This window comes from Nuphar pumila, chromosome 4 (genome assembly GCF_984573655.1).
Source record: "Nuphar pumila chromosome 4, dmNupPumi1.hap1.1, whole genome shotgun sequence".
In the NCBI taxonomy this organism is placed as follows: Eukaryota; Viridiplantae; Streptophyta; class Magnoliopsida; order Nymphaeales; family Nymphaeaceae; genus Nuphar; species Nuphar pumila.
Window position 1 is genome coordinate 129,736,104 of NC_143252.1, and position 23,423 is coordinate 129,759,526.

Genomic DNA, 23,423 nt, shown 5'->3' on the forward strand with positions numbered 1-23,423 from the left:
CTTCGACCTTGTGGCAAGGCATGCCTTCTATGGGTTAAAATGGTAGTTGAGATGGTAAATATACCAAACTATTGTGACCACAAATATGAAGATGACACCCCCTACCTAAGAACACTATGGAGCCCTTAAATTTCATAGTCAAAGTGGTTTGAAATAACTTATTAATGCGTATCTTGTGAAGAAGTGTTGCAAGCACCGTGGGCATGTGTTCATTGTTGATACTATGGGCCTGTTTACTCGTTAAAGTAATAAAACAATAAACTAATTATATTTACTTGCATGTTTATGTGTGCATGTGCAAGTTTTCAATACTTGTGTATATGAATATTATAGAAAAGTGATGATGAGTTCACCACTGTAAATTAAAAACAATTTTTTGTCGCCTATTTAGTTTAGGGTTACCAGAAGATAAAAGTGCCCATAGACATGGGGAAGCACGTTTTTCAAAACGTATTTCGGAAGCTCAAAACACGGCCTTCCTAAACGTTAGGGGAAGCACCCTATTTAAATGGGAAGAAGCTTTCCGATAATGGAAAGTGTGCTTATCTTTTGATGAAAACTGATTCCCAATTCTTAACTCTGGGAATCATGTTTTATTGTATTTTAGGACTCAAAGACGATCTTGTCTCTGATGTAATTGTTTTTTATCAAAAAAGAGAAGTTAGTGTTTTTAAAGGGCAAAATTGTGAGGAGGGTTTTTCGAGTTTTTAGGGTTTGTGAGAGTAGTCTCTCTCGTTCTCCAGAAACTGACATTTCTTTGGCGACTTCGACGATCTTCGGCTCCGGCAACCATGGGGATCAGGTATGCCCTCCATTTCTCTCTTGGTCTATCTCTTTCTCACTCTGACTTTCTCTTGGTCTGTCTCTTCTCTCTCGCTTTTTGTCTCTTTCGCTCTGACTCTCTCTCCCTCTCTTTCGGTCTGTCTCTCTCTCTCTCTGGGTGCTGTTTTTTTTGGGTGCGTTTGAAATTTTCTTGGCTGTTTTTTTTCTGCTATCATTTAGTGGGTGCGTTTGAAATTTCTAGGTTATTTACCTGGGAGAGGGGGCCAATTAAGTGACCCCTGTTGTTAAAGGGCTTTCTTTGTTGAAAAAACAAAGCCATCTATTACTTTTTTTTTGTCTCTTTTTTTTTTTTGGTGTTCTTGTTGTTGATGACGAAGTTCCACACGTTGAGGGTAATCTCAGTTGGGGTCACCAATCCCCAAGCCCCTACAGAGCCCATCAGTGAAAGACACCCACTTGGTGAAAGTCGAACTTGGGACGAAGAGGTTAGCACCTTTTCCCTAGGCGTGTCACTCGAGCGACTTGGCCGGGTGTCCTTTCTTCCTTTTCCAAGTAGCAAGAATTCAAATACCATGCAATACGATCTTCTAGGTCCGGAAATGATCTTCACTATTTTGTGTTGCCACCTGTGGCAGGTTTTGCTTATATGTTTGCCCACTTCTTTGGGAAGCAGATCAAGTCATGATGAACATGAGCTTTTTGCTCATGCCAAGTCTGTTTGCATTTTGGATGAATGTCATGTATAAGCAAAACCTGCTTGTGTTTGGGAGTGCGCTGGAGTCCCACGAGCAAATGATGCTTGATGTTGATGGAGCGGAAGACCGTTGTCTCATTGATCGGAGATGCCTTAAGAAATGAGACTTGACGTGTTAAAGGTTGCGGGTGGATGAAAATCAGAATAAGTTGAGTAGGGTAAAAAAAAGAAGTAGACCAAAGATAAGTACAAAGAGAAACTGATATATCAGTTAAAACTGTGTTCTTACTTGCACCAACATTCTCGAGGACGACAATGTCGAGGATGACAATGGTTTGGGTGTGAGAGAATGTTTTGAACCGAGCTTTCAGAATGTAGCATAGGTAGTGCGGAGCTCTATCGAGTGAAAAACACATCGAGTGTAGGAGCGCGCGGTATGCGTTGGCTTGATCGGTGATGCACGGTGATAACACCACACGCCTTAAGCAATGATATTGACGTTAGTGCATTGCTGGGTGGCGGCTCAAACGTAGAGCCTTGTTTGATTAAGCAGTGCCAGCGGATCAAAGAATGTTGCTTTCAGAGATTTGGTTAAGGACCTCTCGACTTGTAAGAGTTTTCCACGTGTAGCGTTTAGATGTATGGGGTGCACGTGGGTTGGGGCTAATTCCCCCAAGGATCACCTTAGGTGGTTCCAACCGAGTATGGTGACTCGGGGCTAGGTGAGTGAATGCCTAGGCATCGACGAATGAGTCTGGGTTGTGCTCTTCACTATGATGTTCAATCATCAACTAATCTTTGGACTGGGGGCTGCAAGGTTTTGTTCTTTCAATGGCGAGGTTTTGTTGTATTGTGCGTTTGGAGTCGCAATACGCTCCATAGCATGCAAGGCCAAGACAAGTTTGTACATTTTCAGAAGTGATAGCTGGTATGGGACGGCTATGCACTAAGCGGCATGGACTAGATGGAATTCGCATTTGAAGATGTACTTGATCAACTTTCGCTAGGTAGCTGCGCACGAGGTGGTGCGCAGGGCCAATGAAAATGATTCAGTACATGGAAAAGTGTTGGTGCGTAGCCTTTGGCCGTTGGGCTGGTCAGACTAGGTAGTCTGAAACATTGCGGGTTTGCGAAAAATTCTATGCTCTCGTGATACACGTAAGGCCAAGGCAAGGTTTTGTTCCTTCAGTGGCGATGTTTTGTTGTATTTTGCGTTTGGAGTCGCAATACGCTCCATAGCATGCAAGGCCAAGGCAAGTTTGTGCATTTTCGGAAGTGATAGCTGGTATGGGACGGCTATGCACTAAGCAGCATGGACTAGATGAAATTCGCATTTGAAGATACACTTGATCAACTTTCGTTAGGTAGTTGCGCACGAGGTGGTGCGCAGGGCCAATGAAAATGATTCAGCACATGGAAAAGTGTTGGTGCGTAGCCTTTAGCCGTTGGGCTGATCATACTAGGTCGTCTGACGCAGAGTTACCAGTCGAGGAAGCGGGAGCGGGAAGCGCGGCACTTTCAAAAATTTAGGAAGCGGGGAAGCGTGAGACCACTTAGAAGAAAATTATGAACCGTCTCAGAAGTGACCTAGGAAGCAAACCGGAAGCGAGGGGGAAGCGAAAAATGAAAAAATGGGGAAGCGAGGGGAAGCGCGCTTTCCATAAAAGAGAAGCGCGCTTCCCAAAAAAGGGAAACACGCTTCCCATAAAAGAGAAACACGCTTCCCCACACGTTTCGGAAGCGCGACATTTCACACTTTCGAAGCGCGTATCGGGGAAAGCATGCTTCCCCATACGCTTAGGCACTTCCGGTAACTCTAGTCTGGCGCATTGCGGGTTTGCGAAAAATTCTATGCTCTCGTGACACACGCATTGTTAACTTAAAATTATTAAAAATTATATATATACCCTCCCGCACCCCTGTACCCAGGGTTTTTTTAAAGTGTTGCATCCGCACCCGCACCTACGCAACATAACTTACAACATGATGCATTTGTTAAATAGTTGCACTTGCATATATGATTGTGTTTTGATATTAATAGATCAACTTTAATGCTATCTACTCATGTTTTATTTTGTTAATGATAACAAAAATTTTATATTTTGGTGAATTAGGAAAAATATAATTACATTGTGCACTTGATATTTGATTCCTATTCGCTTTCCACTTGAATCCTAGGTCGCTTTCTTCTTCGTTTCTTCTTCAAAACTTGGTTTGCTTCCGGTTTGATTCTTAGGTCGCTTCTGGTCTACTTCTCTTCTAACTTACAAGATGATTTTCTATTTGCTTCGAAGTTGTTCTGAGCTTCTCACTTTCTAAAATTTTAGAAGTGCCTTGCTTCCCACTTCTGCTTACCAAATCACTTTCCGCTCTAGCTTCCTCGACTGACAACTTTGATTTAGTTCAAATGTTGCAAAATCTGTGTTTTTTCAGAATACACGAGCGTGATAATTTGTCTCATTGCTAGTTCTCAATCCATATTTTTCAAAACCTCTTTTGATGGTATGTTTAAGTACATCCCTTTTCCTTTATTTTATAGGTGATACACTGATTGATCAACTTGACTTTCATTTTCTCCAAAAGCTAATGTGAAATGCACCAAATGTTTCATGTATTATGTGGGTGTTCTTATTCCACGAGCACACTTTCAGCATCTCCACACCTAGGTGATACATTTAGGTTGGTATGTCACTCATGACAACCACTATAAAACCTACTGAATTGGGACATGCCATATAAGGTCACATAAGACTTTAACTTTAGGGTTGGAGCTGAGCCCTTATCTGATTATCCTAGATCGGGTAGAGCTGGCCATTCAACCCCTTAAGGTCAGATCTGAACAAAACTGGGTCACCCAGGTCCAACCCGTTCACTGCCTTTGGCTTGTCTCCCTTGAGACCTAGGCCCTATTCTTCTCTTGGTTTCTTGTGTGTGGTTTTTTCTAAAACTAGACCGTGATCGTCTTTGGGTCCAACCAATTCCTGCTTTCACTGTAAGATGGAAATTGGACCATATATAACTGAGTGTCCAGGTACACTTAGATACAAGTAGGACTCCATTGCTTGTCTGATGCAAGCATAGTGATGTAAATGGCACAGGTTTGGATCCTTGCAGATTTATCTTCTTTGCCGATTTTGTTTCTTTGACATGCAAACACACTCTGTGTAAAAAAGATTATGACTTCTGATGTGGATGTCTATTTGGGTCTCTTTTTTTTTTTTCCTGGTGTGGATTGTTCCTTGAATTTTAGTGCACATGCAAAATTTAGCTAAGATTATAACATTTCTTATATATATTTTTAATTTTAGATCAAAGACGTCGGTAGACGGAGACCCAATACGAAAATATGACATATATATGAAGGGAAAACATTTGCAATGTATTTTATGTGGTAAAAAAATTAGGCTTAGAATCAACTGATTTAAATGTTATTTTGTATGGAAATGTTCCCTTAATCTTCCGCAAAGCGTTGGAGATGAAGTTGAGGACAATCAGAATTCGAAGAGCAGATGAGCCATTGCAACTTAATGAAATACTAATTCCTGACTCTGAAGATGAATGAGCTAAGTCACAGGGACTCGGCAAAGCAGGTGCCGCACCCGCGTTGACGCGATGCGATGCAGGTGCGACACCCAATGCGGTCAACACGACCTTGGGTGTGGTCAATGCACCAAAGGTCGTTTTCGTCCAATTTTAGAACCTATTTTTTTTGTTGCACGATCAAAAGGGGTTGCGAAAGAGGATTAGGGCAAAAATTTTTTGCCCTAATCTTCTCCTCTCCTCTCCCGTGCAGCTTCGCTCTCTCGCTCGCCTCCTCTCCTCCCAACGTCTCGCAGGGGAGCTCGACGCCACCTCCTCCTCTCTCTCGTTGCAGGTACTCTCTCGCTCTCTTGTTGGGTCTGCAGGGGAGTGGCCGAGCCCCCCCTGCTCCCTCTCGATCTCTTGTTGGGTCGGCAGGGAGTGGTCGAGCCTCCCCCTGCTCCCTCTCACTCTCGTTGGGTCGGCAGGGGAGGGGGCGAGCCTCCCTGCTCCCTCTTGCTCTCTTGTTGGGTCAGCAGGGGAGGGGTCGAGCCCCCCTCCCTGCTCCCTCTGATTTCAGGGGAGGGGTCGAGCCCCCCCTCTCTGCTCCCTCTAATTTCAGGGGAGGGGCCGAGCCCCCCTCCCTGCTCCCTCTGGTTACAGGGGAGGGGCTGAGCTCCTCCCTGTTTTCGGCAGGGGAGGGGCCGAGCCCCCCACCCTGCTCCCTTTGATTTCAAGGGAGGGGCCGAGGCCCCCCATCCTGCTTCCTCTGATTTCAGGGGAGGGGTCGAGCCCCTCCCTGTTTTCGGCAAGGGAGGGGCCGAGCCCCCCACCCTGCTCCCTCTGATTTCAGGGGAGGGGCTAAGCCCCCTCCCTGTTTTCGGCAGGGGAGCCGAGAGCTGGAGTCGATATTATAAATCTTGATTGTCTGCATAATTGATTTTAATATAATTTTTTTTGTGTGTTTTCAGGATAAAAATGACAGATAAAGGGAAAGGACATGCGTCATCCTTATCCCCACATATGAGTTCTGTTGCTAGTTTTGCTGATAGTTGTAGTGCGAGTGATGATGTGGGCCCACTATGGGTACATGTAGATAAACTTGCAAAAACTAGAGAAGGAGGTGGTGAAAACAAGAGATTTCGATGCAAACTCTGTGAAAGGGATTTTGTTGGATCTTACACAAGAGTGAAAGCTCATTTGTTCATGGCATTTCAGGATGCAGAAAAGTTGATGAGGCAATGTGAAGACATTATAAGAAAATACAAGAAGAATATGAGAAGAGAAAGACAATGAGTGATTCTTGTGCAATTAGTGTGCCATTTGGAAGCCACCAAGAAGATGCTGAAAAAAAAAAGTCAATGTAGGAGTTAGAGGAACAATACATGCAACATTCAATACATATGGAAGGAAGGATATGGATAAAAAAGTAGGGAGGTATTTTTATTCTAGTTCACTCCCATTTAATACGGCTAGAAATCCTTATTGGAAGGATTTAGTAACATCTTTGGCAAATTCTAATTTGAGTGGCTATGTGCCTCCAAGCTAAAAAAAAATACGAACCACACTTCTTGCAGAAGAGAGGTTAAATGTGGAAAGGTTGTTGGAGATTAAAAAATATTCATGGGAGCAAAATAGAGTTTCTATTGTTTTTGATGGATGGACATATATTCAAAGGCGTCCACTGATCAATTTCATTGCTTATTCGCTTAGTGACCCAATATTCTTGAAAGCAGTTGATGCATCTAGGGAATATAAAAATGCAGAGTATTTGAAGGGGTTGTTTATAAAAGTCATAAAAGAAGTGAGTGATCAAAAAGTGGTACAAATCATTATAGACAACTTTCTAATTTGTAAAGGTGCTACGTTGAGTTTGGAGAGTGAGTACCCTCATACTTTTTGGACTCCCTATGTAGCACACAGCTTGAATCTGACACTAAAGATCATCTGCAACCTCAAAGAAGAACAAAATTTACAAGCATATACTTTATATTCATGGATTGAAGATTTAGAAAGAAATGTCAAAAGCATTAGGAATTTTGTTGTTAACCACCATCGTGCTAATGTTATATTTAACAGGCATTCTGACATGAAATTGTTGAAGGTCGCTGAAACACGTTTTGCGTATTATTGTAATGGTGAAGAAGATTAAAAAAGTGAAGAATACTGTGGTTAGCATGGTGACTGATGAAAATTGGACATTCTATCGTGCTGATGATAATATCAATGCTCAAGAAATTAAGAAATTCATTGTTGATGATGAGTTTTGGGACAGAGTGATATACTTCCTTCCATTTATGCAACCTATTTGGGAAATGTTAAGGGAAGTTGATAAGGATGAACCCATGCTTCACAAAGTTTATGAAATGCGGGATAATATTATTGAAAAAATAAGTTATAGTTTTCAAGCATGAAGAAAAAAATCCTGCATTGGATGATTCAGAATTTTTTAATCATATTCATTCAATTTTATTCAGAAGATGGGATAAGAGCAACACTCTTTTGCATTGCATGACACATTCTCTTAATCCAAAATATTATGCAAATAAGTGGTGGGCAGGTGACATTGGTCATGTCCTTCCAAATTTAGACCCAGAGCTATCAAGATATAGAAATATATGTATGATAAGACTTTTATTCTAAATCAAATCACACAAGAGTTTGAAAATTTTTCATCTTTGAGATTATATGGACCAACATTATTCGCGAGAGAGGAGGATAATATAGATCCTATCACATGATGGTCAACATTTGGATTAGAAACACTTATTCTCCAACATTTTGCATTAAGATTACTATCGTAGTCTACTAGTTCATCTTGTTGTAAAAGAAATTAGAGCACATATTCTCAAATCCACAACATGAAGAGAAACAAACTCACCAGCAAACGTGCAGAGGATTTAGTATATATTCATTCAAATCTTCGACTACTTTCGCGAACCAATGATGAATACATGTACTAATTTGCTTTCTTAGTTATTTGATTATTTTTAGTTTTTCATTTAAATATACTTGTATTATATTTAACATTTTCAAATTGGGTTTGTAACGCAGACAAGGAACATCCAAATTTTGGGATGTAAACCCAGAAGAGTGTGACTTCGAGGGAGAGCATGATTTCAACATGACAAACATAGATTTAGCTGAACCCAATATTCCTTCTAATGATGCATTTGATGATGAAGAAGAAAATTATTAAGATCCATTACTTCATCGTCATTTATGTAATTATTCATGGTCCTGCTGCTGCACCTTTTTTGGTATGTAATTTAGTTCTTTTTTGCTTTACTTATTTAATTGATATTTAGGTTGATTTATGTAATTGCTTTACTTATTTGATTGATATTTAGGTTGATATATTTCATGCATGATAAATGATATTATGACAATGTTAATTGTTAAATTATGACAATGTTAACTGTTAAAACTTCAAAATTATATATATATATATATATATATATATATATATATATATATATATATATATATATATATATATATATATATATATATATATTACATTTTTGCCCTGCCGCAGCCCTGCAACCAAGGTTTTTTAAAGTGCCCCACACCCGCACCTGCACCCATGTGACATAGTGAATGAGATGTTTTTTTGTACCAGACACTGAGGTTCAAACTGCATTTTTTGTGTCTGATTCTAAGGGTGAACAAGTTGAAAATTATGAAGATCCACCCCCACAACAATTTGAAAATTATGAAGATCCAGCTCCACAACCTGCGAAAGAGGAAGTTTCCGGTTTTGTTAAGACATGGTGGAGATATGCCTACCATAAATGAAAAAACTGTGAGATTAGTTTAAGATTTTAGTAAATATTTGTAGTGATGGGTGGAATAAGAAAGATCATTGTAAAGCTTTATGCAATGACCGAAACTTTATTTAGTGATTTTGATTTTATTAAATAATTTGATTCAAGTTGAGGCAACACAAACTTAATGAACTAATTATCCTCATATAATTCCAGATATTTAACTGTAATTGTACTATGATAGTTTTATTGTCTTTGAATTTAGAACATATTAAAGGCCTAAGTGCCCATTTAATGGCATGTGGATACAAGTATGCTCCCACTCTATCCCAACAAGGATTAACATAGTTCTTTCTTTATATCCTTTATTTTATATCAAGTACTTTCGATCTTATTTTGATTAGTGGTTGGCAACAACTAGTTAGTGAATGCTTATGTATCACTCTAGGAGTAATTTTGGATTGATCATGCCTAACCATATTTTATTATTATACCTTTTCAGATTCTCTGATAATCTATGTCACATGGGTGCGGGTGCGGGTGCGGGCGCGGGTGCGGGGATTCGGCACTTCCAAAAAACCCAGGTGCGGGGGTGCGGCAGGGGCAAAAATGTAATATATATATATATATATATATATATATATATATATATATATATATATATATATATATATATATATATATATATATAAAAGGGAAGTGTATCACTTTGATCATCTTATCACAAGAGAAGGTGGTGATGTGGTCTTCCCAGATAATAAAATCATGCCACTGATGGAGTTTCCCGCTTATACAAAGTTAGGCCATATTTTGACATTAAAAAGTTTCATAAGACATTTAGGGTAAAATGAGGGTTTTTATAATGCATCGTATCTCTCAAAGATAGTATTTCTCAAATATGAATGTCATTCATGATATACCACTTCTAGCATGCTTGCACTGACAAATACTATTAGTTTAGAGCAAAATGGTCTCTATACGAGCTGGAAAAGCTTCCAGTACAGTTCTGGGGTTTCCCCGCAGGTTTTTCTGCTGTCAGCAGCTCACAGCAGGTGTCTGTCAGCTGCTGACAGCAGCTGCCTGTCAGCTGCTGACAGACAGTAGCTGTCTGTCAGCCCTGACAGCAGATTTTTTTTAAAGACAGACAGCAGCTGCCTGTCAGCCCTGACAGCAGATTTTTTTTAAAAAAAAATTCAAATTCGCAGCCCATTTCACAGGGATTTTTTTTTAAAAAAAAAATCCAAAAAACAAATGGACCTAAATGATCCTGGGTGCGGTCAACGCACCCAGGATCGGGTTGACCGCACCCGGTGCGGCACCCGAACCCGCACCCGCGTCGAGTCGCGTCGACGCGGGTGCGGCACCCTGCTAGCCGAATCCCTGTGACATAGCTGATAATATTTATGATTAACATCAATGGCAGATATGAGTTTGATTAGTAAACTAAGGAAATTTAATAGTTGAATAAAATATTGTACTTATCAGTATTTGTTATGATGATGAAAGATAGATCTAACTAGCTTTTACATATATTTTTTGTCATTAATAGGCTAAGCACATAATATTTACAAGGAGTTAAAGATTTTATTCAGTTTGCTATCACTAACAATGCATAGTCAATGAAAAAATCGGATGCCTTTGCATGGTGAAACAATTGCTTATATCAACTTACAGATGTCACCATTGATCATATGGTATATGAAAACTTCTGTCTAAATTATACTCACTGATATTTTCATGGTGAGCCAATATCATCTTCAAGTTATTCCAACACAAAAGAAAATAATCCAATTGAAGGAGATGAAATGCATTAAATGTTGAACGATGCATTTGGAATACCAAACTTTAATGTGGGGCCAGGCGAACATATGGATGAAGACTTGAATGATGTTGATACAGAAGCTCAAACATTTTTCAATCTTCTACAAGATGCTAAACAAGAATTATATCCAGACTGCACCAAGTTTTCCGAACTACCCTTGTTTGATTTTCATATAAAATGTCTAGGGGGATGGAGTAACAAGTCTTTCACCATGTTATTGGAGTTGTTGAAAGAAACATTTCTCAAAGGTGAACAATTGTCAAAGGATTATTATGATGCACAAAAGCTTATTAGAGATTTGAGCTTTAGCTGTAACAAGATTCATGCTTGTCCAAATGATTACATGCTATACTGGGAAGCGACAATTAGTAAAGATACATGATGCTTGTCCAAATGATTACATGCTATACTGGAAAGCGACAATTAGTAAAGATACATGATGCTTGTCCCTCGTGTACTACAATGGTAACGGGTCCCTCCTCCCCTCTCTATTTCTCTGTAAATCTTGAAGCTTATAAAGAAGTGTTGCTTTCTTTCTCTCTCTCTCTCTCTCTTTGTTGCTTTCTTTCTTGCTCTCTTTGAGATTATGCGTACTCTTGTTATGATTGTTCACCCTGTTGTGGGATGCTTGCGTTGCTTCCTTGACTCGGAAGGCTGACCTGGCTGGAATCACCGAGTGCCGCACGGTGCTTCCAAATGAGCCCGTGACAATAAGAGCACCAAGGCTCTGATACCATGTAATGAAAATGAAAAAACAATACAAGTGAGTGCCTCTTATGGGCTTACAAGAACCCTAGAGCATAAAAAACAAGGACCACTTATGAGTCAACTCAAGAGAACATACACATAAGCCAATCGGGCCAAGTACACAAGTAAAAAAATATAATCTATTAGAGTAAGAATGCTTGAGAAAGCATAGAAATAGGCCATTGGGAGCACCCCTAATGACTCTTAAGGACTAGGGCATTATAAAGACTATAATGCCCTTAGCCCAAAAGAAAAAGATAAAAAATAAAAGAAATAAGAAAAAGCCAAAGTGCCCCTAATGGACACTACCTATTACATAAAGTAATATAACAAAAATACCCCTAATGGATGTTACCTATTACAAGTACAATCATATATATATATATATATATATACATTTTACCAAAATGGAGAAGAAAATAGGAGATGAGGCTGGAGTTGTCAACTACATTCTTGTGAAGATGTTGAAAATGGCCCATCTTCACCCTCTTGTCCACTCTCACCACCATTCTCTTCTCCCAAAACAGGGTTCCCCAACACCTGTGGGGGTAGATGGTATTAATTAAACTCTCATTAAATATCATCTCGTTCTCCTAAACAGAGCCTTATCGTATTGTGAGTCGTTCAAAACGAAGACCTTGTCAAAACCCATTTAACTTGATCCAGATGTTATTTGATTTCATTCTGGATCAAGTTAAACTCAAATCAAGACATTGCAATGTTGCTTGGGAGCCAATTTGAACTCAAAACCTTAAATTTTTTTCTAGCTGCTTTAAACGGGTCATGGTCAGCCAATTACTACCATGAACCAAGTTATGCTTGGAAAAACTCATCGAGCGTAAGATCTAACCTGACAAATTTAAGATGACAAGCTTAATGAGAAATTCTCAGCTCATTTATATCGATAAAAAGCTTAATGAGAAATTCTTCCAATCTACAACCACCTAGCATGAATTTGGCTATGAAATAGTTGACCTAGTCTTACATGACTCAATCTAAATCGAGTTCATAATCTGTTTCTCTTAAACGAATATTCTTGGGAGATTTTCAAATTTGTTTTTTTCTTTGTTGAGAAAAATAATAGATATTGATGATAAACTCAAATATACTCGTGATAAAATTGTATTGTGCTCATATATAATGCTAAAACTGTGACATCTTCAGTATTTTGTGATTTTATTGGGGTTTTGTACATCCTTCAAAATATCACAGTTTTGTTTCTGAAATTCCGCCTGTGTAGTTATACACTGCCGGTCCCAAGCCCGGATAAAGGAGGAGGGTTGCGGTAGGCCTGTGACAGCCAGCATAAAAACTTTGTCATATCCTATGAAAATGAACCAATATGAGAATTTCGTTGGGGCGTTCCCTACTGAGCAACGCGCTGTACTCTCTAGGCCCGGAGGCAGTGATAAATGTGCAAGGGTTGCTAGGTCGTCGCCCAGAAGCGACGCGTCACACCGGCGCCCGGGTGTGGTGTCAAATAGGCAAGGGTTCCCTCACTTTGTTGGACGGGTGGGGGTAAAGAAGTTAGTCCAAGACCATAAAATTAGGTTAGCCACTTGGAACATAGGGTCTTTAACTGGTAAGTTGGTAGAGTTAGTAGATGTTATGTGTAGGAGAAAGATTGATATTTTATGTCTTCAAGAGACCAAATAGGTAGGTGAGAAAGCTAAAGTGATAGAACCTTGGGGATATAAGATTTGGTATACAGGAATAAATAGGAATAGGAATGGAGTAGGGATTGTTATGAGTCGTCAGTTTATAGATAATGTAGTTGAGGTCCGTAGGAAGGGTGATAGAATTTTACTTATTAAATTAGTATTAGGTACGGATATTATTAATATTATTAGTGTTTATGCACCTCAAGTAGGTTTAGATGATTCCGTTAAGCATCAATTTTGGGAAGATTTAGATGGAGTAGTACAAGAGACATCTTATGGAGAAAAGCTTTTCATCGGCGGTGACCTTAATGGACATGTAGGCATTAGTAGGGATGGATTTGAGAATATCCATGGAGGCTATGGTATAGGAGAAAGAAATGAAAGTGGAGAAAGGATTTTAGATTTTTGTTTGTCCTATGATATGATCTTAGCAAACACTTGGTTTAGGAAGAGGGAGTCTCACCTAGTAACATTTAAAAGTGGGGTTAATACGAGTCAGATAGATTTTTTCCTACTTAGAAAGAGAGATAGGGGTTGTTGCATCGATTGTAAGGTTATACCAGGAGAAAGTGTAGCTACACAACATAGAGTCTTAATTTTAGATCTTAGAATTAGACAATGTCGCAAAAGGGATAGACATAGGATAGATCCTAGAATTAAGTGGTGGGCACTGAAAGGAGCTAAACAAGGAATGTTTGTAGAGCAGGTAGTTAAGGAAGTTGATTGGTGTCTCGAGGAGGATTCAGAATCAATGTGGAATAAGATAGCCGGTGGTATGAGAAAAGTAGCTAAGGAGGTATTGGGTGAGTCTAAAGGCGGTGCACCACTAGGTAAGGATACATCATGGTGGAACGAGGATGTCAAATTAGCTATTAAGGTTAAAAGAGAGTGTTATAGAAATCTAAGTAAGAGTCGTGATAATGAGAATTTGGAGAAGTATATGATAGCAAAGAAGGAAGCTAAAAAAGTTGTTCGAAACGCGAGGGCTAAGGTATATAAGGAGGTTTATGACAAGTTGGATACCAAAGAAGGCGAGAAGGATATTTATAGGCTTGCAAAGATGAGAGATAGGAAATCGAAGGATTTGGGTATGGTTAGATGTATCAAAGATGAAACGCAAAGGGTTTTAGTCAAAGATGAGGAGATTAAGGAGAGATGGAAAGATTATTTTGATAAGCTATTTAATGATAGTCATGCTCAAGATCTTGGAGACTTCTCCATTCCTTTTCATGAGATAAATCGTGACTTCATGCGCAAGATTCAAAAGAAAGAAATTGCAGAGGCTTTGAAGAAAATGAAATCAAGAAGGGCAGTTGGCCCAGATGGTATACCTATCGAGGCTTGGAAATGCTTGGGAGAGAAAGGTTTAGAATGGTTGACAAATCTTTTTAACTTGATTTGGCGAACAAATAAGATGCCTAATGAGTGGAGGTAGAGTACTTTGGTGCCTTTATATAAGAATAAGGGTGATATACAAGATTGCACAAACTATCGTGGTATAAAACTCATGAGTCATACTATGAAACTTTGGGAGAGGGTGATTGAGTCTAGGTTGAGGAAGGTTGTCATGATATCGGAGAATCAATTTGGTTTTATGCCTGGAAGATCAACTATGGAAGCTATACATCTTCTTAGACAACTTATTGAAAGATATAGAGAGAGGAACAAAGATTTGCATATGGTTTTTATTGATTTAGAGAAGGCATACGATAGAGTACCTAGGGACGTTCTCTGGTGGACAATGATGAAGAAAGGTGTTTCTCTCAAGTACATTAGTATAATTAAAGATATGTATGAAGGAGTAGTAACCAATGTCCGCACTTGTGGAGGAGTGACAACCAATTTTTCGATAACGGTTGGGTTACATCAAGGATCTGCTTTAAACCCTTTCCTATTTGCGATAGTGATGGATGAGCTTACGAGATCAATTCAAGAAAATGTACCGTGGTGTATGTTGTTTGCTGATGATATTGTTTTGATTGATGAGTCTAGAGCTGGGGTTAATGCTAAGTTAGAATTATGGAGACAAACATTGGAAGCTAGAGGTTTTAAGTTGAGTAAGAGTAAGACTGAATATATGGAATGTCGGTTTAGTAAGCAACGAAGTAGTGATGGGAGTGTAGTGAAGCTTGGTGAGCAAGATATACCGGTGAATGATTATTTCAAATATTTGGGATCCATCATTCAAAAGTATGGAGAAATTGATGGAGATGTAAATCATAGGATAAAGGTTGGGTGGATGAAATGGAAAAGTGCTACTGGAGTGTTGTGCGATCGTAGAATGCCATTGCGGTTGAAGGGAAAGTTTTATAGGACGACTATTAGACCCGCTTTACTATATGGTACGGAATGTTGGGCTGCCAAGAGACATCATATTCAAAAAATGAGTGTAGCTGAGATGCGGATGCTTAGATGGATGTGTGGAAATACAATAAAAGATAAGATTCGGAACGAAGAGATACGTAAGAAGGTAGGTGTTGCACCCATTGAAAATAAGATGCGAGAGAATCGTTTACGGTGGTTTGGACATATTCGGCGAAGGCCTAATGATGCTCCAGTTAGAAGGTTGGAGAAATGGGAAAATATATTAGTTAAAAGAGGTCGGGGTAGGCCTAGGAAGACTTGGATGGAGATGATAGGAAAGGATATGAATGCTTTGAACCTCACCGAGGACATGGCATTGGATAAAAATGATTGGAGGAAAAGGATTCATGTGGAAGACCCAAAATGAATTTCTTTTTTGGTTCATATCGCTGACCCCAATTGTTTTGGGATGAAGGCGTAGTTGTTGTTGTTGTTGTTGTTGTTTTGTTTCTGAAATTTGTCGCACAGGGCCAAATTGGTTGAATGTGACATAGGTTCCTGGTTTTTCCATTTATCCCTCACAGCTACCCTCTCTCATACTATATGCATTATTGGTCGAAGCTGATGATTAGTTAGGTGAATTTATGGAAAGAAAATGATGCCTTGGTCACATTTGGATTGTTGCAAGTTTATTGATTAGGTCATAATTCTTCTGGGTCTCAACTGAACTGTTTAGTGAATCAAAACCGAGTCTTTCAAGTTCAATAATCTCTTCAAAAAGCAAATATTTGTTCACATTTCCAAAAAAGATAAGGGAATAAGATTTTAAATTGCTGACCATTACTATCTGCTCTCTTATACATTCAATGATCACTACTCTTTGTTGATCATCTGGATCTATTAATGGTTAGTACATATATTGTTGCAGAGGAACAGGCAGTCTTCCAGACCCTTGCGTGGGGGCTCTGTTACCTTGATGGCAATAAAGTTGTAATGGAAGAAATCTAAATTGTTATCTGAATGCTTAAGAAAGTTAGCATTTGACAAAGCTGGACATGAAGTTAGTAAAATGTCCGATATTTTTTATGCTGTTTGTTAAAAAATAGTTTTAGTATCATTGAAATGATATAGAATATTAATGAGATTTTCAGCGCAGAGCGGGCTGGCTTTTGATTGCTTGCCATCTACTAAAATTGGCTATGGGACCTATCCCAGTCAGCGTGGTGGGTACTGACAACATGCTAATATTTTGTTTTCCTATAAAATAAATGAAGTGCTTCAATGCCTAATGTCTATTTTTTTCATTGATAATATTATGAGCCATCTATTGCAATATAGGATTCTGTTTTCCTTTTATGCTGCCAGCATTTCATTTCTCTGCCCTTGTACTGTATTCAAGCTTGAGAACTAGTTGCTTTGGTGCATTGTTGCATTTGTGTTCTAGAGCTTGTAATGGATCCAAGTATGTGAGGATTTTTGGCCAAATCTTGAGTTTATTTCTTATCTTAGATTTTATGCATTTTCCTTTGTGAATATACAGGTGGTTGCCAAAGAACAGATACAACTATGTGCTTCAGTGGTGTTGAATTATGGTAATTTAGGCAATGATCTTCTACTCTTAGATTATGGATTTGTAATTTCTGAAAATCCATATGACACTATTGAGCTCAAGTATGATGGAGTACTACTTGATGCCACAACCATGGCAGCAGGAGTGCAGTTGTAAAGCTCGTTAAAAAAAAACGTGTTGGACACGCGTCAGACACGTGCCGGGCACGTGTCGACGTCTGTACGCTGTGTCGGACCCGGATCGGATCTGGGCCCGACCCCGACCTGGCTTCTCGAAGGATCGAGAGCCTGCGTCTTTTAAAAGACACAGGCTATGAGACGAGGGGCAAAACCCTCGCCCCTTCTCTCTCCTCTCTGCCTCTCGTCTCCTCCCATTCCTCTGCGGCTGTGCCGACGACCGAAACCGTCGGCGATCGTGACAACGACCTTCACTCGCGGCATCCCTCGTCGGAGCTCCGGTAACCCTCCGTTCTTGACCTCGTCGGCTGCCTCCTCTCCTTCCTTTGTCACCTTTCTTGCAGACGCCGACAACCCACGATTGGGCTCCCTTGTCGGCGGACGTCCCCCCTCTTCGATAGCCTTGCTGACAACCTCGTTCCCCTCTGGTAAATCACTTTCCCTGTAGCGAACCCCCCAGCCTCGCCGTCAGTTGCGCCTCACCAACCTCCCCCCCCCCCTTTGCTCTGCTACCACCCATGACCGACGATAGGAAGACGTCGACAACAATGTTGTCGTCCCCCTTCCTCTTCTCTTTATCTCCCCCTATGTTCTCTTTGCTAGCACCGACACCCTCTCGTCAAGCACCTGACCACCGTCGGTGTAACCCCATGTTCGACCACCTCTCCCCCTGCGAGCGACCCCGTTCTCCAGCCACCCGACGTCAGCAGCCACCGGTGACAGCACCACCGCTGCTCTCCTCCCTTCTGCTCGAGTCCCGGCGACAAGACCCTCCTAGCTCTCTCACTGTTACCCCCGGCGGCAGCCCTGGTGTCTCCTCTCGTCCGACCGTCGTCGCCCTTGCTCCAACAGCTCAACCAATGTCCCCGACGCCGCCTCGAGCACTCTTTTCCTCTACTAAGATCTCGGACGATTGCCTGACACCCCGCGTCGCCCCTTTGTCCCGCTCTTCTGACCACCGTGGCCATGTCGTCGGCAACCCATCGTCGACCGTCTTCACAGGTAACTCCTTTTTTTCCCCGTTCCTTCCTTCATCAAGGAGGGGTTGAGCCCCTCCTTGCCTCCTTGTTCCCTTTGTACGTAGGGGAGGGGCTGAGCCTTTCCCTACGCCCTCTGTTGCAGGGGAGGGGTCAAGCCCCTCCCTGCTTCTATTTGTTCGGCAGGGGTTTCACCCCTACCGCTTGGGTCTCCCGGTAGGCAGGGCGGAGCCCCGCCTCTGTCGATTTCCCTTCTGGCCCCTGCCGCTTGTCTTCAGGTAGGTCGGCAGGGGCTGAGCCCCTGTCACCTTTTGGTTCTCCTGATAGGCCGGTAGGGGTATAGCCCTGCCGCCTCTGTCCTGTTTCGGTAGGCCGGCAGGGGTTGGCCCCTGTCGCTTGGATCTCGACAATCAGGAAGCAGAGCTCCCTGTCGCTGCAACCCGTCTGGCAGATCAGAGCCCCCTGCCCCTTTTCGTTTCCTTGTCATTGCTGCTCTTCTACAGGGAGTTGAGCTCCCTGCCTAGTCGTGTATCAGGGTCCGGTTCGACGACTATTACGGGTCTTATCGGACCCGTCTGTTGTTTTTTATCATGTTCATGCTAACACTCTTAAGCCTGCAGGTTGCACGATGGAGTCGGCTCGCTCTTCGTAGCTTGAGCCCATGCTTACCTATGCCGCAGGCGTACGAGGACCCGCAACCCCTCAAGGTAGGTGATTCTTGCATAAAAGGATAATGAATGAATAAATACTAAAATGAGAAAAGATAATTAAAAATGGAAAGGGCGATGATATACGTATACGTAAAAAATATATACGTATGTCTTTTAACTCAAGGACGCAGTTTCGCGATTATTGTCCTCTTTACTTTCCTTGCACTTTTCTATTCTGTTGCCGTCGCGCTATATGTGCCCAGGCTTTTAATTCCTGTCTTTACATTTTATGTCTTTTAATTCAAGGACGCGGTTTCGCGATCCTTGTCCTCTTTACTTTTCTGCACTTTACTTTTCTTTTGCCCCACGCTTTATGCGCCATGACTTTTTACTTTCTTGTCTTTATTTTGCCGCCGCGGTTTATGTGCTCAAGCTTCTGTTTAGCATTTACTTTATGTATTTTTCTTTCTGTTGTCGCGCACTTTATGCGCCAAGGCTTTTCTTTCTGTCATTTTTGTTTTTTATGTTGTTGATACTCTTTTGCCTTGAGTATTACTTGCTTGCATGTCTGTTTAGCCGAGGTATAGTTTCGTACCTCGTGCGCTATCTTGTGTACTCATTTGCTTGCGTGTTTGATTGGCTGAGGTGCAGTTTTGTACTTCGTGCATTAGTATTTACGTATTTGCTCGGTTGTTTAGTTGAGGTATTGTTTCGTACCTTGTGCACTGCCTTACGGGGTTTTGTGCTCGACATGCAGTTTTGCACTTTGGGGATTGATTGTACTTTACCGCCGCTCAGTGCAACTTCGAGCGTATTTCAACTTGTTCATTTGTCTTAAAAGACACGATGCACACCTATGCACTTGGTTCTCCAAAAAGAATGAGTTTTAGGCATCAACCTATTTTTGAAGTATATAGTTTTGTAAAACAGATTTCGAAAGTCTTTTGCGAGATAGCGGCTGGATCTCACAAATCAATGTGTTGGGGAAAAGTGTTTTACAACTTCAGTTCGCGTATCCGATACAACTCGGATAACCCTGTTTAAGGGCATGTGCATGAGATGGGCAGAGGTTCTACTGAGGAACCTGTGCCATCGCTAGATCTGTGCTGCATTACCCCCGATGCGAGACCTAGTTATTGGGTTTTCTGGCCAAACTAAGATAGTTGATGCTTTTTCTTCGTTAGATTATTGCTGATGGATTTTTTTGAGAAATCCATGCCCCTCTCTTTATAGTTGTACTCTTAGTCATGTACGATATGTTTTGGACTACGAGCAGGATGAGAGGTCTGTAGTAACCTCGATAACGTGCTTTGGCACTTCATAGTAATCTTGTAATATCGATGTTCGCCTAATAGGCAAGAGGCTCGTGACGGTCTTAAGGACCTGAGCATGACAAGTTTGAACTTGAATGGTTACACCATATCTTATCGACAAAGCATTGTTGTGGGGATTTTCTTTTGAGAAATCCATGCTCCTCTCATCGTAGTTGTACTTTGAATAGATACATTGCGTACTATGATGATTAGGATGAGAGGTCTATATTTACCTCGAACGTGCTACGTGCAATGGCACGTGTTTGAGATTACAAAATAGTGATGTTGTTACCTTCACTATGAGTTGACCCCTCTCATCGCGGTTGTACTTTTGAACATGTACATTGTGTATTGAGGTGAGTAGGATGAGAGGTGTGTGATTGCCTCGAGCGTGCATTGGCATGTATAATTCACTAAATGGTGACTATGCGAATTCACAGGCAAGATGCTCGAGCGGGCATAATGGACCCAAGCACGTAGAATGAGGCGGCGGTTAAGAAACCTCTGTCGTGCCTGTTCGGAACAGTTCATCAAGAGAGAGGATGAATGATACAAAACTCTGATGGACAAACCATTAATGACTATTTCAGGCAAATGACTCGGCTTCCCCAGTCATCAGAGTTATGGGAAATGCTACAAAGATAGCCTTCAGGCCACTTTTATAGAAGTTTGGATGCATTCACGGGCCACGAATGCCTTTGGGGATTTACTCTCTTGGTCACTGGCCGTCCCCTTAAGAGCGGACTCAGTCAGTCATTTGGGGTATCATAAAATACATAGCTTAATAAACCCCTAGATTGATTTTGGTTGTTTCTACGTTTTGTGCCTTGTGCGTACCCACAACGGCCAACTAATAATCAGAACAAAATGTAACTTACTCGCGTTATTATGAGATGTGTGTACTATGACGTGAATTGCTTGTTTGCTCTGTAGTTCAGCGTACTACTCGTTGAACTATGCACGTCTGTTGTGACGTTGTTCTAGTTGGTTGAATTGCTTACGCAATTCCTTGCTAATAATAACTAGTTGCTCGTACTAGTTAAATGCTTATAATAATAGCATTAGGATGGTTGTAATATATTAGCATGCGACTTGCTTGGTTGAACTACTTGGTGCTTGTTGTAATATAACACTTGTTGGCTTGCGTCTTTTATGACTGATGTGACTACTTACAACTCATAATCTACGAACTGTTTATATCTTATGACGACTATAACTGCTCACAGCTCATGATCTACGAATTGTCTATAACTAGAACTAATGTAGTTGTTTGTCTTACAAGTTGCCTACACCTTGTTGTTAATATATAACTGTTGTCGTGTGATTGCTTAATTACGGGTAGCTTATAAATTGCTTGTTGTGCAATAGCTTGCACTTTATGATCAATGTAGTTATTTTCGGTGAACTATAGAATTCAGTGGTAATTGCATGTATTGTGAGCTTCGTTATAAATGCTTATTCAGTTACTCTACTTATTATGCTTGACTGCTTGATGAAGTTAGTTACTTCATACTTATAGAATCAGTTGGATTGCTATAGATGCTTATTTTGCTTATTCAACATTTTGTTCCTTATTGCTCTCGTATTTAGCTATTTGCTTTACTGGAGTTTTACTTGTCATACTCGACAGTAAGTATGGTTAGCTCTGTTTTGTTTCTCCTGTTTAGTTTAGTAATTATCTTGCTTATTGTAGTCTTTTGTTCTTGTTTTTTGCACCCTTACTAGTTTTTCGTGAAACTAACTCATTTCATGGGCAGGTGGTGGACAGGTTGATACAACTTGCGATGGCACGATGACGAGATGAGATCAAGATAAGACCTTTTTCCTGACGTTTTGTTCTTGAGGATATTTTGGTAAATATGGTATATAGTTTCTTTGAAAGTCTTTCTTTTGATTAAACTTTGAATTATTAAAACTGAGTTACCAAAACTCCGTTTCTTTTTATTTCTATAAATATATTTGAGTTGCAAATCGGTTTGGAAAGAGAAGTTTGTGCTGTAATGCGCCCAAGGTCCAGAGACTTGCTATTTCAAATATGATTTTTCGTTGAACTCCTGTTTCAAACTCTGATAAATGATCGATTTTAAAGCTTTCAACCTTTTTCATAAAAGGTTTCAAGTCGAGGATTTTGGGGCGTTCCTGCTAACTTTTATTCACCCATAACATGGCAACATGATTTGCTAAGACAACTAAATTTGGAAGGAACGAGGTCTGGTCTCAAGGTTTTCCTTTTTGATGTTTCAACTACTAAACATAACCCCGTCATTTTCTATGACTTAGTGAGCCAACCCTCAATGTGATTTTGTTTTTGTAGGTAAGCCTAGGTGGTCCAGATGTGGTTGATGGCCGTTTATTAGCAGCCATAAAAATGCTCCTCATAAACGATGTTAAAATTGTTGCGCAGAACGACTTGAGGGTCTGCAATTGCTTTCAACAAAATCTCCACTGGGAGGGAATACCTAATGAAATCTTCACCCTTCGGACATTTCCAGTAATCTCCCTGATAGTCATGGAGGATGAATCCTTGTTGAAAGTAACCATTTCTAGTTCAATGAAACTGGCAATTCAGTTCCAATTGAGAAAGAAAACATTGTTCACAGATGTGATGAGAGATCTAACAAGAGTAAATATGATCTCAAAAGAATTGGTGTCAACTCCAGTTAAAACCCTATAGTTGGTGAATTATGAATTTTCTTGCTATATATATATATATATATATATATATATATATATATATATATATATATGTATATATATATATAGGCATCTTGTTGACTATACATACTCATTACAAGGATTCTCTTATCTTTGTTGGCTGTGTTAATTTATACTAGGATTGATAGGTGCTGCAGTCAAAGATTCTGTACACTGTCAAATTCTTTGTACACAGTTGATGCTACTGCCATGGTAGATTTTTCTCTGCCCTTAGGTTTAATACAACACTGAAAATATTCATATGCTTATCAGAGTCTAAAATCAAGCTGTTAAGTTTACAGGGAAAACACATTCAGTCAGGTGGCATCTTGGGAACCAAGACAAATGGCTGAGGATGTGCTGTGAAAGGTGCTGCGGCACCTTCATACTTGCCACGTTTGGAAGTGTTTAAACATTTCTTAGAAAATTTGAATATTTATGTCATATGAAAATCATGTGAAGTATGGCTAAGAAAAATTTCACCATTATGTATCTACACGAGGTAGAGAAGTATTTTCATATGCACGGCTGGTAAAATCATGTAAAAATTATCTCTTGTTTAGAATAATGACAAGATTTTATCTCACTATCTGTTTATTTTACCAGAGAAAATTCTATTTGTTTGATCTTATTGTACTGGATTTTCCCACTTCTTAACGTGGCCTTGGCATGAGCATGATTTGTTCACCGGATCATGAATTGTTGCAACCTTATTTAATTATTTAATGTCCAACATATGTAGGTCG

The 23,423-nt window shown here is 40.3% G+C and overlaps 1 long non-coding RNA gene across 1 annotated transcript; it reads left to right on the forward strand.

Annotated features, from left to right (window-relative positions):
* Positions 1 to 475: 475 nt before the first annotated feature.
* On the forward strand, positions 476 to 23,300 carry LOC149841041 (uncharacterized). The gene is made up of 2 exons (XR_016431423.1): positions 476 to 802; positions 22,980 to 23,300. It is a non-coding gene; the product is annotated as an uncharacterized LOC149841041 (long non-coding RNA).
* The last annotated feature ends 123 nt before the right edge of the window (positions 23,301 to 23,423 follow it).